The sequence below is a fragment of the Colossoma macropomum genome, unplaced genomic scaffold (genome assembly GCF_904425465.1).
Source record: "Colossoma macropomum unplaced genomic scaffold, Colossoma_macropomum, whole genome shotgun sequence".
NCBI classification, from domain to species: Eukaryota; Metazoa; Chordata; class Actinopteri; order Characiformes; family Serrasalmidae; genus Colossoma; species Colossoma macropomum.
In genome coordinates, this window is record NW_023494810.1 from 33,452,174 (window position 1) to 33,468,647 (window position 16,474).

The 16,474-nt window shown below is 39.8% G+C and overlaps 1 pseudogene; it reads right to left on the reverse strand.

Annotated features, from left to right (window-relative positions):
* Window positions 1-1,457: 1,457 nt before the first annotated feature.
* Window positions 1,458-14,965, reverse strand: LOC118799800 (annotated as a pseudogene).
* Window positions 14,966-16,474: the final 1,509 nt, after the last annotated feature.

Consider the following 16,474-nt stretch of genomic DNA (forward strand, 5'->3'; position numbering starts at 1 on the left):
ATCTATTACAGATAGAAAATTACTTGAGGACATTCTATAATCTCACCTCAATAGGCAGAATGTCTTACAGTATCAAGCAAGCAGAGATTCTTCCTTGTTCTGAGGGCTAGAAATACCTTTCTTTTTTCTCCTTTCTGTGAGTGTTTGTTTGTGGTGAACATAAAATTGCCTGGTTACATTTACCTACAGTGATATACTATTATGGTTTTCCAGAAACATTCTTTGCATTATTGTAATGCTTATTGCATGTGTGTGTTTGTATTTTATCTTGTCTTTTGTCACTGCTCTAAAATAGATTTGGTAACATTTTGGTAAACTCCTTATATGGCAAAGGCCCGCCAGCAGGCCCAAAGTTCTTCTATAACCTAATAATAGTTCAACCAGTTTGCGCGGAAGTCCCTGTAAGTACTGAATAATAAGCCTTCGTATGTAATAAGCCTGGGGTTTTAAGCCGATAACTACCATTATTAACTTGCTTGATTAACAGTATAAAACTACAAACAACGTGGTTAATACAATGAACTTCAGAATTAGTAAACTATACTTAATATTAAAATGCAGTTAATACTTGAAGATCTGACTTAATTAATTTCTGAAATTTCTTAATTTTTTAAATGAAACGTGATCAATATGTAGTAACATGTTAATTGACTCTAATAAGTGGTAAATGGCACCTGTTTTATGTTGTCCATTGTGAAGTGTATCATTAAATGCTTAATTATTGCCTTTTTCTCGTGTGCTAATAGTAATGAAGAATAATGAATTTCTTCATGTTAATCATACCTATCAACATTAATTAGCCATTTTGCATGATCATTCCTGAAGAAGATCCTGTTTGTAACTTACCACTTCTTTCCTGGTATTTGTTAAAAATGAGCAGTTGTTTAATAAGGATTTGGTAACATGATTGTCAAAAAAATTTTGTCATCTTAAAATTAGAATCCAAACATGTCATCATAAAATTATAAGGTAGCCTTTTTGAGTTAATTAACCTGAACAAAATGGAGTTTGCTGACAGTTTATATAACTCACATTTTTATTACATCTCAGGTAAACAATACAATTTAAGTTGAAATTGCTTCAAATATTGAAAATGAATACCTCCTTATAAGCTACTACATTTTAATACTCTGTGACTTTGGTAAAGTTTCATAAATGTTTTGGTTGTTCAAGAAATGTGAATCAACACAATGACTATGCTTTTTAGCAACTTTCATTCTCTTGTCTGATTTTGACACTGACTCAAGGTTAGCATTGCATGACCTATTAAGTCTGAGATGAATTAAATGATATTAAGAGACCAACCACAAAAAATGACTAGTGTCTGAATTTGCTGAATTTGTGAGTTTGTAAAAAAGTGAATAAAGAAGCATCTCATTAAGTTTGCCAATTTATTTAAGGGAATATGTTTATGGACGTTAAACAAGAAATGCATATTATATCATTGCTTGTTATGTCCCATGTGGTCTTCAACCTTTATTCTGCAACTTCCTTGCCCTAAAACACATGAATGCATTATTAGTAAAACTCTACATTAGCTTGTAAAGTATCTCTGAATTAAGGGTGTGAAAATGCAATACGATAATTATAATTAGAATTTACCTTTCCAGCTTCTCGGCTCTTGGCTCTCAGCTTATTGACCTGGGACTCAGCGATGTCAGCACGCTCCTGAGCTTCCTCCAGTTCGTGCTGCACCTTCCTGAACCTGGACAGGTGAGTGTTTGCCTGCTCTTCCTGTGAGTGGAAAATATAATTTAGTTTAGTGCCGTTTATTTAGTACATTGTTAGAAAGGTATGTACAGAAAAAAGGGGTGGATGGATCAGTAGGATGGGGAGGGATGAAGTGGCAAAAGGGTTTGTTTTTGATTTTCTTCAGTTCTGTAATATTGTGATAACGAGCTGCTTGATTAACATAAAACAAATAAAAAATTGATTACAAAAAAGTTTAGTTTGTCACGTCTCCCTCTGGCACAGCTGGAACTACAGCTGAAGCTTCTGCCTCAGACTACAGTTCCCAGAAACCCCTCGCTGCCTCACGTGGCTCAGGACTCCTTTAGACCACCCTTTTAGCGCTCAGCTTCTCCAGACTACTGATCACACACAGTTCATTGCAAAGTATCGTCTCAGCATCAGCATACCAGCAGTTAACTGGCCCATTCCGAAATCTGTTAAAGACTTTCTTGGCTTCGCAAACTTTTATTGGAGATTTATTAGGAATTTCAGTGCCATAGCAGCACCCCTTATGGCTCTCCTCCAAAAAACTACTATGGACCCCGGCTGCTGAGATGGCCTTTCAGAATCTCAAGTCAGCCTTCACTTTTGCCCCAGTTCTAAAACATCCTGACCTTTCCAAACCATTTGTGGTAGAAGTAGACCGGAGTAGGTGCTGTGTTGTCTCAATGTAGTGGTACGCCCACAAAGCTGTTTCCTGTTGCATTTTTTTCACACAAACATTCACCAGCTATGACATCAGTGACCGTGAATTATTAGTGGTAAAACTAGCCCTCAAGGAATGGCGTCATTGGCTGGAGGGTGCAGCTCATCCATCCCTGGTTCTTACCGATCATAAGATTATTAGAATATCTCGACAGACAAGCCTGTTGGTCCTTCTTTTTCTCTCGTTTTCTATTCAGTATCTCTTACTGTCCTGGTTCCAGAAACACCAAGGCAGAAGCCCTACCCATATCTAGAATTGATATATCCATATCAATTCTGTGATCACTTGATCACATGGGCACATTCTTCCCCTAGCTCTGGTCATCGTGGGGAGTTTAAAATGCAGCAATTGCTGTCGGATCGTTATTGGTGGCAGGACGTTCACCGGTTCATTTCATCATGTTCTATATGTGCCCAAAGCAAAACCCCTAAAGCTTTACCTGCCAGCAAACTTATGCCACTCCCAGGTCCTGAACGTCCCTGGTCCCACATCGCAATAGAATAGTCACTGACTTACCCTCTTCAGAAGAGTACACAACCATTCCCTCCATAATCGATCGTTTCTCACGTAGTGTTAAGTTTGTCCCATTCAAATCCCTGCCTTCTTCTTTCGACACCGCCGTGGCTCTGTATACTTATATATTTTGTAACTTCGGAATCACTTAAGACATTGTGTCAGATCGAGGTTCCCAGTTCATATCACAAGTTTGGTCCGGTTTCTACGAACATCTGGGTATAAATGTCAGTTTGACTTCTGGATACCATCCACACTCGAATGGACAATGTGAAAGGGTAAACCAAGAGTTAGGCAAATTCCTAAGAGCCTTTTGTATCAGCAACCCAAGTGACTGGTTTAAATATCTTATTTGGGCCAGGATCGCTCAAAACTCATTAATATGCTTTGCTACTCAACTCACCCCTTTTCAATGTGTGTTAGGATATCAGCCCATAGTAGCACATTGGACTGCAACCCCCTCTGACATCCCAGCCGTGGATGACTGGATGAGACACAGTGAGGAGGTCTGGGAACAGACACATTGCAACATCGAGGTGGCTTTCCAGCATGCCAAGAAGCAGGCAGACAAGTGTCGTGGGGAGACCCCTCCTATTAGCCTGGAGATCGGGTTTGGCTGTCTACAATGGGACCTCAGGTTTGGGAAGCGTAGTCGTAAATTGTTATTGAAAGAATCAAAGATGTCACATATAGACTCAATCTGCCTTCTCAGTTCCGTATTGCACCCTCGTTTCATGTTTCCCTCCTCAAACCAGTGGTGTCACGAGAGCCACCTGAGCTGCTGGAGGAAGAGGGCACACCGAGCCTATGCCGTCTGTCAGGTGCTGGACTTCCGGTGATGCTGGAAACCAATGCAATACCTCATAGACTGGGAGGGATACGGACCGGAGGAAAAGAGCTGGGTACTGCCTACAGATGTCCTGGAGTCTGGGCTGGTGGCGGACTTCCACGCTAGGCATTCAGAAAGGCCAGCCCCCGGTTCTATGGGACTTCTCAGGAGGAGAATCTGCAGTTCCTGTCTGGTTCGTCCCAGTGATCTGGTTTGTTCCAATGATATGGTTCCTGTCCAGCACCAGGAGTCCTCCAGAGTCTCACCCTCTGATGCCTCTGTACGGGTAGTTGGTGGGTAGGTTCCTTGGCCGTATCGGACTCCTTGGGGGGGTATTGTCACGTCTTCCTCCAGCACGGCTAGAACTGCAGCTGAAGCTGCTGCCTCAGACGACAATTCCCAAAAACCCTCGCTGCCTCATGTGACTCAGGACTCCATCAGACCAACCTATCAGCGCTCAGCTTATGCAGACTACTGACCACACACACACCTGTTCCATGTATGACCTGTTTTTCTGTTCTAACCTTGATTTTTGCGTCGCCCTTTTGTGTTGTTGTCGATCTCTGGTTTTTGACTTTTTGCTCTGGCTTTTTCAACTATCCTCGATCCTGCTATTAATGATTGTAACTGTAGCCTCGTCTGCCAGCGTCTATTTCTGTCTGCCACCATTACATAGTGTTGTTTATATAAATAAACATGTTTCTATGAATAGAATATTTGCACGTCCATCTGCAAGGTCTTGTCATTCACTACATGAATGGATGATGGAGGATGTATAATATATGCCGCACTTACAGCTTCCTCAGCCTGTCTCTTGTAGGCCTTTACTTTGAGCTGCAGCTTGTCCACCAGATCCTGCAGTCTAGTAACATTCTTCTTGTCTTCCTCAGTCTGCAGAAGTTTTCGTTCATTTAGGATTTCTTGATCTAATATTTTTTCTTATTATAGTGTATGTGTTGGCATGTTAATGTTGTACCTGGTATGTGAGCTCTTTTACTCTTCTTTCATATTTGCGGATTCCTTTAACAGCATCAGCACTGCGTCTCTGCTCAGCATCAACCTCAGCCTCCAGCTCACGCACCTAGAATGCAGTATTTAATATAATTAATTTGATAACTGAATAAAAAGCATCAAACAAAATAATTAATTCTGTATTTTCACTGTGAACTGTGGAACATACTCTGGACTCCAGTTTTTGGAGCTGCTTCTTTCCACCCTTCATGGCAAGGTTCTCGGCCTCATACAGACGATGCTGCAGATCTTTGACTGTAACTTCAAGATTCTTTTTCATCCTTTCCAGGTGAGCACTTGTATCCTGTTCCTTCTTCAGCTCCTCTGCCATCATGGCAGCCTAGAAGATATGAAATGCAATTGATTTAGGTTTTGAGTTTTAGTTTTAATGGGTGCAAAATCTATGCAGTTAAACACTCACATCAGTGACAGCCTTCTTGGCCTTCTCTTCAGCATTTCTTGCCTCCTGGACTGTATCATCCACCTCTCCTTGCATCTGCACCAGATCAGCCTCAAGCTTCTTCTTGGTGTTCATTAGACTGGTATTCTGTTAAAAGAAACAACAGTTAAGTGATTTAGAGTGATTTGGCAAGGAATTGAAAGAAACTTATAAGCTTACTTGAGAGTGCTGCAGTGCCACGCGCTCACTGGCATCAACCAGCTCTTGTTCAGCCACTTTGCTGCCTCTCTCTGTCTGCTCCAGTGCAGCTCTCAGCTCCTCAATCTCTGCCAGCATCAGGTTATTCCTGCGCTCCACCATGGCAACCTGCTCCTTCATGTCTTCCTGTCCTCTGACAGCCTCATCAAGGTGTAGTTGGGCATTCTTATGTGAAAGAAATTGAAGTTATAAAATGTCTTAAACTAGGAAGTTTATAAATGGAAGTGAGAAAATGTTGGAGGTCCACCTTGAGTTGTCCTTGGACATTCCTGAGCTGTTTCTGGGCCTCAACAGCCTGACGGTTTGCATGGCTCAGCTGAATCTCCATCTCATTGAGATCTCCCTCCATTTTTTTCTTGATTGTCAGGGCATCATTTCTGCTCCTGACCTCAGAGTCCAGCGTGCTTTGCATGGAGTCGATCACCCTCTGGCTGTTCCTCTTGATCTGCTCCATCTCCTCATCCTTCTCAGCAAGCTTCCTGTCAATCTCATTCTTTACTTGGTTGAGCTCAAGCTGGACACGAAGAATCTTGGACTCTTCATGTTCAAGTGTGCCCTGAAAAATAATGTTAAATATTAAGCCGTTTACTGCAAACCAGTTCTACCTTTACACTTACTTACGTTACGTATAGCGTTACCTCGGCTTCTTCAAGAGCTGTCTGGATTTCTGATTTCTCAGTCTCCACTGTCTTCTTTACCTTCTCCAGCTCATGGATGGTCTTTCCAGTCTCACCGATCTGTTCAGTCAGTTCAGAAATCTCCTCTAAAATAAGAAATGAGAGTGATAATTGCTTTTTGTCTTGATTTATTTGTTTATAAATATGTCTATTAACATTTATTTGTGCATGTTGATTTCTAAGCTACATACGCTGCAGATTCTTGTTCTCTCTCCTCAGGGTCTCCAGCTGGTCAAGAGCCTCCTCATATGAGTTCTTCATCTTAAAGAGTTCAGTGCTAAGAGAGCGAGCCTCTTTCTGAGCTCCCTCCAGCTCAGCCTGACCTTCTTCATACTTCTGCTTCCATTCTGCCAACACCTAGAAGATAAAATTACACCGGTATTCAGACCGATCAATTTGGTTTAATTTCATTGTTCGTTATTAGCCAGCGAGCCCTTTACCTTGTCAAAGTTCCTTTGCTTTTTGTCAAGATTGGCAGCCAGTGCATTGGCTCTCTCAACATCAATCATGAGGTCCTCCACTTCACCCTGCAGTCTCTGTTTGGTCTTCTCCAGAGAGGCACACTTGGAATTCACAGCTTCAATTGATTCCTCAGCATCTTGTAGACGCTGGGTAAGCTTTTTCCTGAGAAGACCAAGTTGTGTAATGTTACATCCCTATTTTGCAAATATGCTCAAAATCGTTACTTTTTTACATTTTAGCATTTACTAACTTGGCCTCCTCCAGCTCCTCAGTACGTTGAATAGCGTCTGTCTCGTATTTGGTTCTCCACTGAGCCACCTCACTGTTGGCCTTGGACATTCCACGCTGCAGCTCCGCCTTGGCCTCCTGCTCTTCCTCAAACTGCTCTCTGAGCAAGTCACAGTCATGACGGGCTGACTGGACAGCATGAGCCAGGGCGTTCTTTGCCTAAAATGTAGCATACATTTTTTAAAATGCAACTTGTGAATAGATTACAGCTTACGTGTATTGCTCGACTATAAAAGTGTGAATCAAATTGAACAATTGTATTAAATAATGCATATTTGATATCACCTTGACTTCCTCCTCAATTTGTCTCTTGAGTTCTTCAATCTGCTGTGTGTAAGCTTGTTTTCCTCTGGTCAGCTGAGAAACAAGCGCTTCCTTCTCCTCCAGCTGACGGCTAAATTCACCTTGGAAAAGTTTAGGGCAAATTATAAAGTAAAAAAGTAAAACAATTTTTCATTTGTTTTAATTGCTTATTTGTTTTGCCCTTGGTTACCATTCTCAGTCTGGAGTCGTGCTCTTTGAGCACTGATGTCATTCAGTTGACGGACATGCTCATCATTTTTAGCTTTGAGGTCACTCAGCTGGTCCTCAAGAGTACGGCACATCTTCTCTAGATTTGCCTAGAAATGTACACATGAATATATTGAAATGAAGAAAGAAGACATTATTACCTGGAGTTGTCCAATATGTAAGCCAATTTTACATGCGCTTGCATGTCATATTTCATATAGTATAGAATATGTGATCTTTCAGAGAATTTTCACCTATTCTGGTTCTTTGTACAGATATGTATAAAAACAAAACCTTTAACGTTGACACAAGTCATGACTTTAAATTATTTTCTCATCAATTTCTGTTTTTCACTGTAATGTTAAATTAACACACCTTTGCTTTGGCCACAATCTCCATGTTACTAGACAGGTCATGAATCTCCATTTTGTATTCACTCTTCTCTTTCTCCAGTTTCTGTTTGACCCGCTGAAGGTTGTCGATCTGCTCTCCAAGCTCAGCAACACTGTCAGCTTGTTTCTTGCGGAGGGCAGCAGCTGTGGCTTCATGCTGCAGAGTGGACTCTTCCAGATCACGCCGCAGCTTCTGGAACTCAGCTTCACGCTTCTTGTTCATCTCAATCTGAGCAGCTGTGGCTCCACCAGCCTCCTCGAGCCTCTCACTGATCTCTTCAAGTTCCCTGGACAGATCTGCTCTCTGCTTCTCAACTTTAGCACGAGCTGCACGCTCAGCCTCAATTTCCTCTTCTAGCTCTTCAATGCGAGCCTAAAAGAAACACATTCAGTTATTAAATATATTGGTTTCATCACATTTGAAAAAATATTTTCTGCAATCCACAATTACCTGGAGCTCCTTAATCTTCTTCTGAAGCTGAGCACTCAAGGACTGTTCATCCTCAATCTTGCTCAGATGTTGGCTAATTTCAAAATCCTTCCTGTTATAAAAATTATGCATCAGGTGTAAAAATTAAGCATATATATTTCTTTACTGACTGGTGTCTAATTTTACTAGTCAATTTATTTGTCATGTGTAGGTGATATATACTTCTTAATTTTCTCCTCAGACTGCTGCTTGTCATTCTCGAGGTCCATTATGGACTCCTGTGCCAGTTTCAAGTCACCCTCAAGCTTCCTCTTGGCTCTCTCAAGGTCCATACGGAGTTTCTTCTCTTGCTCCAATGAACCCTCAAGCTGTGATTTGTAAATGAAATGCATTTGAGAGATAAGGGACTCAGCTGTTCAATATTGTTTTTTAAAAATTGTTTTTAAAAATCTTACATCATCCACTTGTTGTTCAAGCTTTGTCTTGGATTTGGTCAGAGTGTTGACTTTGTCTTCCTCTGCCTGGAGATCATCAAGAGTTTGCTGGTGTGCCTCTTGGAGGGCTTTCTGCTCCTTGGTGAGCTTAGCAATAGTTTCGTCCTGAGAGGCCATTTCCTCAGTCACGTTCTTCACCTGTGTGAAAACATTTAGAAACACAATTTTTTCTCTGTTATAATCAAGATTGCAATACATCTTTCTCATGTTATATAAACCCTGCATATCTGTGAGAAATTCTTCTCTGGGTGTGAGCTTCCTAAAAAGAATGGGCCTCTTATATAAACCATTGACCTTGTTCTCAGTGGCATGTTTCTCCTTCTCCACTTTAGCCAGGGTGAGTTCCAGATCATCAATGTCCTTCTTCAGCTCAGAGCACTCATCCTCCAGTTTCCTCTTCTTGGCTGTCAGCTCAGCATTGATTTCCTCCTCATCCTCCAGCCTCTCGGTTGTCTCTTTGAGTTTGGCCTCAAGCTGGATCTTGCTCTTGATGAGCCCCTCACACCTTTCCTCAGCATCAGCCAGATTCTCAGTTTCCTGATAATTTCAGAAATTTTTGTTAAAATTAAACATTATCCAGACTCCTGTAAAATTTGGCAAAATTTGATCCTTAAATACTCACAGCTGTTACTGCCAGTTGCAGGTCATTTTTCTCCTGAAGAAGTGACACCATCTTCTCCTCAAGCTCTTTCTTCTTGGCCAGTGCCTTTGCCAGATCTTCCTTCATTTTCTCATAGTTCTCTTTCATGGCAGCCATTTCTTTCTCTGTCTCTGCGCTCTTCAGAAGAGGCTTGATCTTGAAGTACAACTTCATCCATGGCCAGTGTTTCACATTCATGAATGAGCGGATGTTGTATTGAATGGTATAGATGGACTCTCTTGAATTGAAAATGACACAGTTCAGGATACACCAATTTTGTAGGTTTATATCTTTATTATTTCAGTGTATTTGAATGTCCATGTGATGTCTGCCCCTTTGTTCATCTAAACATAAATGTACCTCCTCTCCATCATCTTGACAAACTCCCTCCTCATAAGGTAGCCACGGCACAAAGCTTGAGTCATGGTTACCAGAATTGATCATTTGTCATCTCGCATCTCCTCAAGGGTACCCAGGAGACCGGCTTTGAAGAACACCTACATAAAGATGATGTAAAATTACTGACCCACCTTTTACTTTTCACATACCAGGTATGTGTAACATATGCCTGCACAATGGTAGAATGTAGCTCACATTTGCTGTTATAAAGCATTGTGTTCAAGCAACAAACCTAATTCATTCATTACAAAAATTGTTTTGTATTAAAAGTGTTTCTGACCTTGGTGTGCCCAAACTTGTACTGGGTGTGGTCCACATCAATGGAGCCCAAGAGTTTCTCTGAGGCTTTTTTATTGTCAATGAACTGTCCCTCTGGGATGACACTGGCATTCAGGACTTTATACCTGTATTACAAGTGATTATTCAAAATAAGTATCAATTTTCCTGAATTTTTTAACCAATTTGACTGTTTTAAATATTAAGAACAAGACAATGACCTTTGCTTGAAGTCACCATAGACGATACGGCTTGGGAATCATTTTCTACAGATTCTAATACCCTCCAGCACACCATTACACCTCAGCTGATGGATAACCAGGAAATTTTCCATCAGACCTACGGGAATAAGAGTTATGTTACCATGTATATTTTAATGTTAGTATTGGAAGCTTAGTTTGCACTCTGCCTACCTGGAGTCTTAGACTCATTGGGAATCAAGCAGCGCACAAAGTGAGGGTGAGTGCTCCGCAAGTTTGTCATCAACTTGGCCAAGTTCTCCTGTGAGGTTATATGTTGGCATTTTGTCTTACAGCAGCTTGCTGTTTTTATTGTTGCACACTCATCATCTTATTGTATGTAATTCTAATTTTAATATAAAAGTGTTTTACCCTGAACAGAGCAGACACCGTCTGGAAGGAACCACCCTTCTTTTTGCCACCCTTCTTACCACCACCTTTACCACCAGCATCTATCAATAATCAAAATCCAAAACATTAATATTAGTATGAAAATATAAAATACAATTTAACATTAATGTATGAATTTGTTTTTGTCTCCTTACTGTCAGCAGATGCGTGACCTGCATACAGGAAGGCCAGAAGTTTGTTTGCTGACTTCTGGTACAGCTGCACAACAGAGTCATTCAGGGGGTCTTTGTTCTTGTCCAGCCAGCCAACAATGTTGTAGTCCACAGTGCCGGCATAGTGCACCAGAGAGAAGTGGGCTTCTGCTTTGCCTTTGGCAGGCTTTGGCTTCTGGAAGGCGTTACATTTGCCAAGGTGCTGGTCATGAAGCTTGTTCTTGAAGGATGTGTCTGTTGCCTTGGGGAACATGCACTCCTCTTCAAGGATGGAGAAGATGCCCATTGGCTAATGGTAACAGATTTACACAAGACAGGGGAGTTACGTGACAGCACCTTTGTAAGGATGTTGTTCTTTCATTGAAAGTGGCCGTTGATTCTAAGCAGATTACCTTCTCAATAAGCTCAATGCAAGCAGCCAGGTCCATACCAAAGTCAATGAACTCCCAATCAATTCCTTCTTTCTTGTACTCCTCTTGTTCCAGCACAAACATGTGGTGGTTGAAGAACTGTTGCAGTTTCTCATTTGTGAAGTTGATGCACAGCTGCTCCAAGCTGTTGAACTGATTCAGTATATCAGTGTTTTAGACATGTCTTAGACAAAATAGATTAGAGAGATTACAGAAATGAAATTTAAATTTTTAAGCAAATATTTACATCAAAGATCTCAAATCCAGCGATGTCCAGCACACCAATGAAGAACTGTCTTGGTTGTTTTGTGTCCAACATCTCATTGATACGAACGACCATCCACAAGAACATTTTCTCATAGATGGACTTACAAAGAGCCATTGTTGCATTGTTGACCTGTAGGGTTCAAAAGTACGCTTTGTTCCTCTGTAGATTTTTGAAAGTTTACGTTGATTGGCACCTTTATACCTTTATGATTGTTGACACCTTTACAGTTTAACACTTCTTTTGGTTCTGTTTGTTACATAATAGCACACTACCTGAGGTACAGTCTGGCCTTTGGTCACAAACTCATTTCCGACCTTCACTCTGGGGTAGCACAAAGCTTTCAGCATGTCAGCTGAGTTCAGGCCCAGAAGGTAGGCGATTTTATCAGCCACTAAATGGAAAAGTGATAATGTTGTTCATAAAAATGGCAACTTTGTGCTTCTAATGAAATAAATACTCTGATAAATTGTTATATTTACCCTCAGTGCCGTCAGGCTCAGCCTGCTCCTCTCTCTGCTTCTGCTTGAACTTCATGTTGCCATGATGCAGCACAGCACCAGTCAGTTTGTAGATGTTAATTTTCTCATCAGCGCTGAAGCCCAGAATGTCAATAGCAGTCTGTATTTGGAGAAAATAAGATTTAAGATGAGGAATATTTTACAGTGCCTACAGTCGTTCAGTGAAGTTGTACTTACATCTGTGGCAATGAATTCTTCCACATCGTTGATGCTCTTAACTGTGATTTCACCCTGGCTGATCATAGGGTAGTCATAGGGGTTGGTGGTGATGAGCAGTGCCTCTGTGTGAAAGGAAAAATAAAGTCTTTTGACCAGATCAGTTCTAAAACTAAACTAAAAAGACATAGTAGCAATAAAACTCTCAGATTTCCTACCAAGCAGCTCAGGCTTGTGTCCAGTCATGAGCTGGTAGAAAATGTGGTAGCTCCTCTCAGCAGACAGCTGGAAAATGACTCTTGACTTTTCCAGTAGATCTGTTGATACATTGGTTTGAGTATTAAGTCTTATTTTCACCAAAAATGCTCTAACAGCTGACTTAATGCTTTAACAGTACCAAAGAGGATTTTTTTTTTAAATTAGTGATGTACAAGTTATGATTGTTCAGTCAACTGGTGTTCATGGGTCATCTGACCATCCTCTTTCTACTACAGTTTCCATTCATGTGTGCAGCTGTGTCCTACTCATTTGCATGTGCAATACATTTATTTGATAATATTTAATATGTATATTAACTATATTTTCATTGTTGCTTTCACTGGAATCTTGAATTGAAGTGCTTTAAGATGACTTGGTAAAAATATACTTAAATTATTGCAATACAGTATGAGTCATGTACATATTCAATTACAAATTCCTATAAAGAAATGCACAAAATCTCATGTTTATCTGGATATTCATATATCTGCATCTATCTAAAACTATGGGGGGGTTCACGCCATGTTTCACAAAACTTACAGGTTTCAATATCAGCTTGCCAGTTTGTCCGAAATGAATTCTGATGAATTTACCCTGGGAATTCAAAATATGTTTAAGTTTCTCTCCATTACGATACATGAAGAGTATCAACGTTTTTTTTGTATGTACTTACAAAACGAGAGGAGTTATCATTCCTGATTGTCTTTGCATTACCATAAGCTTCCAGCAGGGGGTTGGCTGCAATGATTTGATCCTCCAGTGAACCCTAGATATGATAACAGATATTTTAGTAATGAGTTCACAAATGCTCTCAGATTTCTGAAATAGTGATTCATTTACCTGCATTTTGCCTGGAACAGGCTCTGCCTTCTTCTGTCCAGTCATACCAACTGTTGCAAAGTACTGGATGACACGTTTGGTGTTCACGGTCTTTCCTGCACCAGATTCTCCACTGGGGATAGAAGGGATTAATCGTTTTCAGATTTATCAATCATTTTCGTTTTGGGTTTTCAGTGATTTTTAAAATATTATATATACACCATCTTCTTCATGTTCTAAATATTTATGAAAGCTTATTTTAACCCCTTAAACACTTGGGCCTGTCAACGAGCCCGAAGTTTTACTACACACTTCTGTAATCTAAGAATAAACTCAACTAGTTTGCATTAAAGTCCATGTAGGTACTGAATAATAAGCCTTAGTATGTAAATCTGGGAGTTTAAGGGGTTTAATGCGAATTCAGCAAGAAGCACCTCGTTATCAACTGAAATTAGAGGGGACTAGTCACCATGCATTTGCGTTAGTGATACTTTATAAATAAAGAATGTTATGTAAACAAACTTGTATAGTCACACAAGCCTACACTTACGTAATCAGGATGGACTGGTTTTCACGATCTAAAGGAAAACATGTAGCACATTAGTCCTGGTACACAGTGTATACATACTATGCTGTTAACAGTTTTTTTGCATTATTATTTTTTTGCATTATTTAGTAGCAGTCTCACTAAGTAATTTATTTATGAATCCTGTTCTCCATTAAAGTGGTCAGACAATATCATACCAGTCAGCATGAACTGATAGGCGTTATCAGAGATGGAGAAGATGTGAGGTGGGGCTTCAATTCTCTTTTTGCCTCTGTATCCAGTCACAACAACTGCATCATACACTGGGAGTCACTTGTAGGGGTTCACAGTGACGCAGAACAGCCCTGAGTAGGTCTGAAGATGTGAATGGAAATATTTTTAGATAGAAGTTATTATATAACTTTGCAATTACAAATTGTCTTAATCAGTAATTCTTTGCTTTACTTACGTAGATCATCCATGCTGCATAACGCTCTTTGAGGTTATACAACACAGCAGGCTCGTTGAGGTGGGTCATCATGGCCATGTCTTCAATTTTATCAAATTTGGGAGGATTCATGGGAAACACTTCATCCTCCTTTACTGTGAGGGTCTGTAATGGCAATGACAAGGATTGTAGAATTACACAAAAAATAATATAAATCTGTTGAGTTTCTGTGACATTCAGCAATGTCAAGTACATCCATATACATGCCTGAAGCAAAGGGCTAGAGGAATTGACTATTTGGTCAAAATACCTTTACGATATGATTATTTAAATCATACTGCTCAGTTGACTATTAGGATCATGCTGAAATGCATTGCATTACAATAAATTCCAAATATTCATTTTTGTTTACAGTTGGACATTCACATAGCCACACAACACATATATACAGTGAAATATATTTTTTAAACATGCGATATTCTCAGCAGTTACATTCACAGTCACCAGTACATTGTGAACTATAATATCATCACTGTTTTCACTTACAACAGTGGCTTTGCCACCCTCTTTACTCTTTAGTGTACCCTTGAGGTACATCTCAGCGGGCTCTGCCACATACACTGCTGTTTTAGCATCAAAGGGTCTGCTCTGGGCCTCAATCCTCTCCTTTTCTGGTTTCCGGAGGTAGACGGCCGCCGGCCCAAAACACTCCATTTCTCCATCCCCCATGATGGTGTTTTACTGTGAAGACAATTCATATGTTTGTCATTCTTATTGTAAGTTCTATTTGGCGTAATTTGTTTAGTCCATCTCTTGTAGTGAACTACAACTGTCTGGATGTTATTGCGATTCCCACATTCTAAAAGATTTTTCTTCTGGCTGGTTTAATTAAATCTTACCTAGACTGGCACCATCATGCACTGTATTTTTCTTCATACACCTTACCTTTTTTCCCAAGTATATACAATGATGAATAGAAAAGGCTGTTTGTTCTGAAAGAAGAAGAAGGAATTATTAGAATTGAACAACATAATTCTAATCAGCAAGTAAGACATCAACTTCCCCTCACCTTTGCAGGGTTCCTGGGCTAGCCTCAGTGCTTGGATGAGCCTCTTATATAGCACCATTAATGTGCACTCAGCAGAACTTTCAGGCTATGTTTGGTCGTGGATTCTTGCTTGATGTTTTTCCTCCGTAAGTGGCAAAGATGATGATATGCTCATGTATCGTATTATACCATGAAATACTGGTGTCCTGTAGCAGTCACCACAGTGTTTTATTTCTTATGCTTTCAAACACAATAGATCATTTGGTAGATATTCTTAGAAAGTTTAGTCTCATCTTTCTTTGACCAATTCAAGTTTGATTAAATCAGATAGGAAACAATATCTTCAGTAAATAGCAGTGTCAGAAATTAGGCTATTAATCAAAGCTTTTGAAAGGATAGAAACAATTGATGGGTTCAGTGTTAACATACATCAGTGCGTAATGTGCTGTGTAATGGGTTACTGTTTTAATGGACATGCAAATGGTCCATATTTGTCGATGAACTTTTACATTTTACATTTTGCTTTTCAACAGATACTAAGATTACTTCTTTGTCATCAGTTTTGGCCCTGAAGAAATCTTAGATCAAATGTGGAGAAGCTATGTGGTGTCACTTGTGTTCTATTGCAAGGACACTGCAACCTTTTGATGATATAAATAAATAAATTGCTCTGCTCATTTTAACGAGGCTGTTTGCTTTTTACCTAGTGATCTTTCAGTCCTCTGTGTTTCAGACCACTTCCATTTCAGTATATTTAAATCATATTTTTTTAATAAGACAAAGCAGTGTTCTGGGTAACAGTTAACGTCATGTCCTCTTTAGACAGTCAATTATACAAATAATTTTGTTATGATTTTTTTTTTTTAAAAAAAGAAGCAAATAAAATACATATTATTATTCCACCAATACAGAATATAAGTAGGTTCTGAATTTTCGGTTCAAGTTTTTGAATGTACTTTTACTCAGATTTGTCACCAAAAGTGCTGAGCCGAAATACTGAGAATTCTTACTAGGCAGAGTGCTCCCTGTTTTGGAAGGCAGACCTTTAAAGACCTTTATTGCTAGTACCAGATTATGGCACTTATTTCCAAATGAAAGATAATATGTCCTTGGCATATGATTACTGGACAGCAAAAGTTCAGAGGCTGTTGCTTCTGATGAACTGGAGTCATGAAGTGAAATTCTGAAACACAATATCCTAGTGT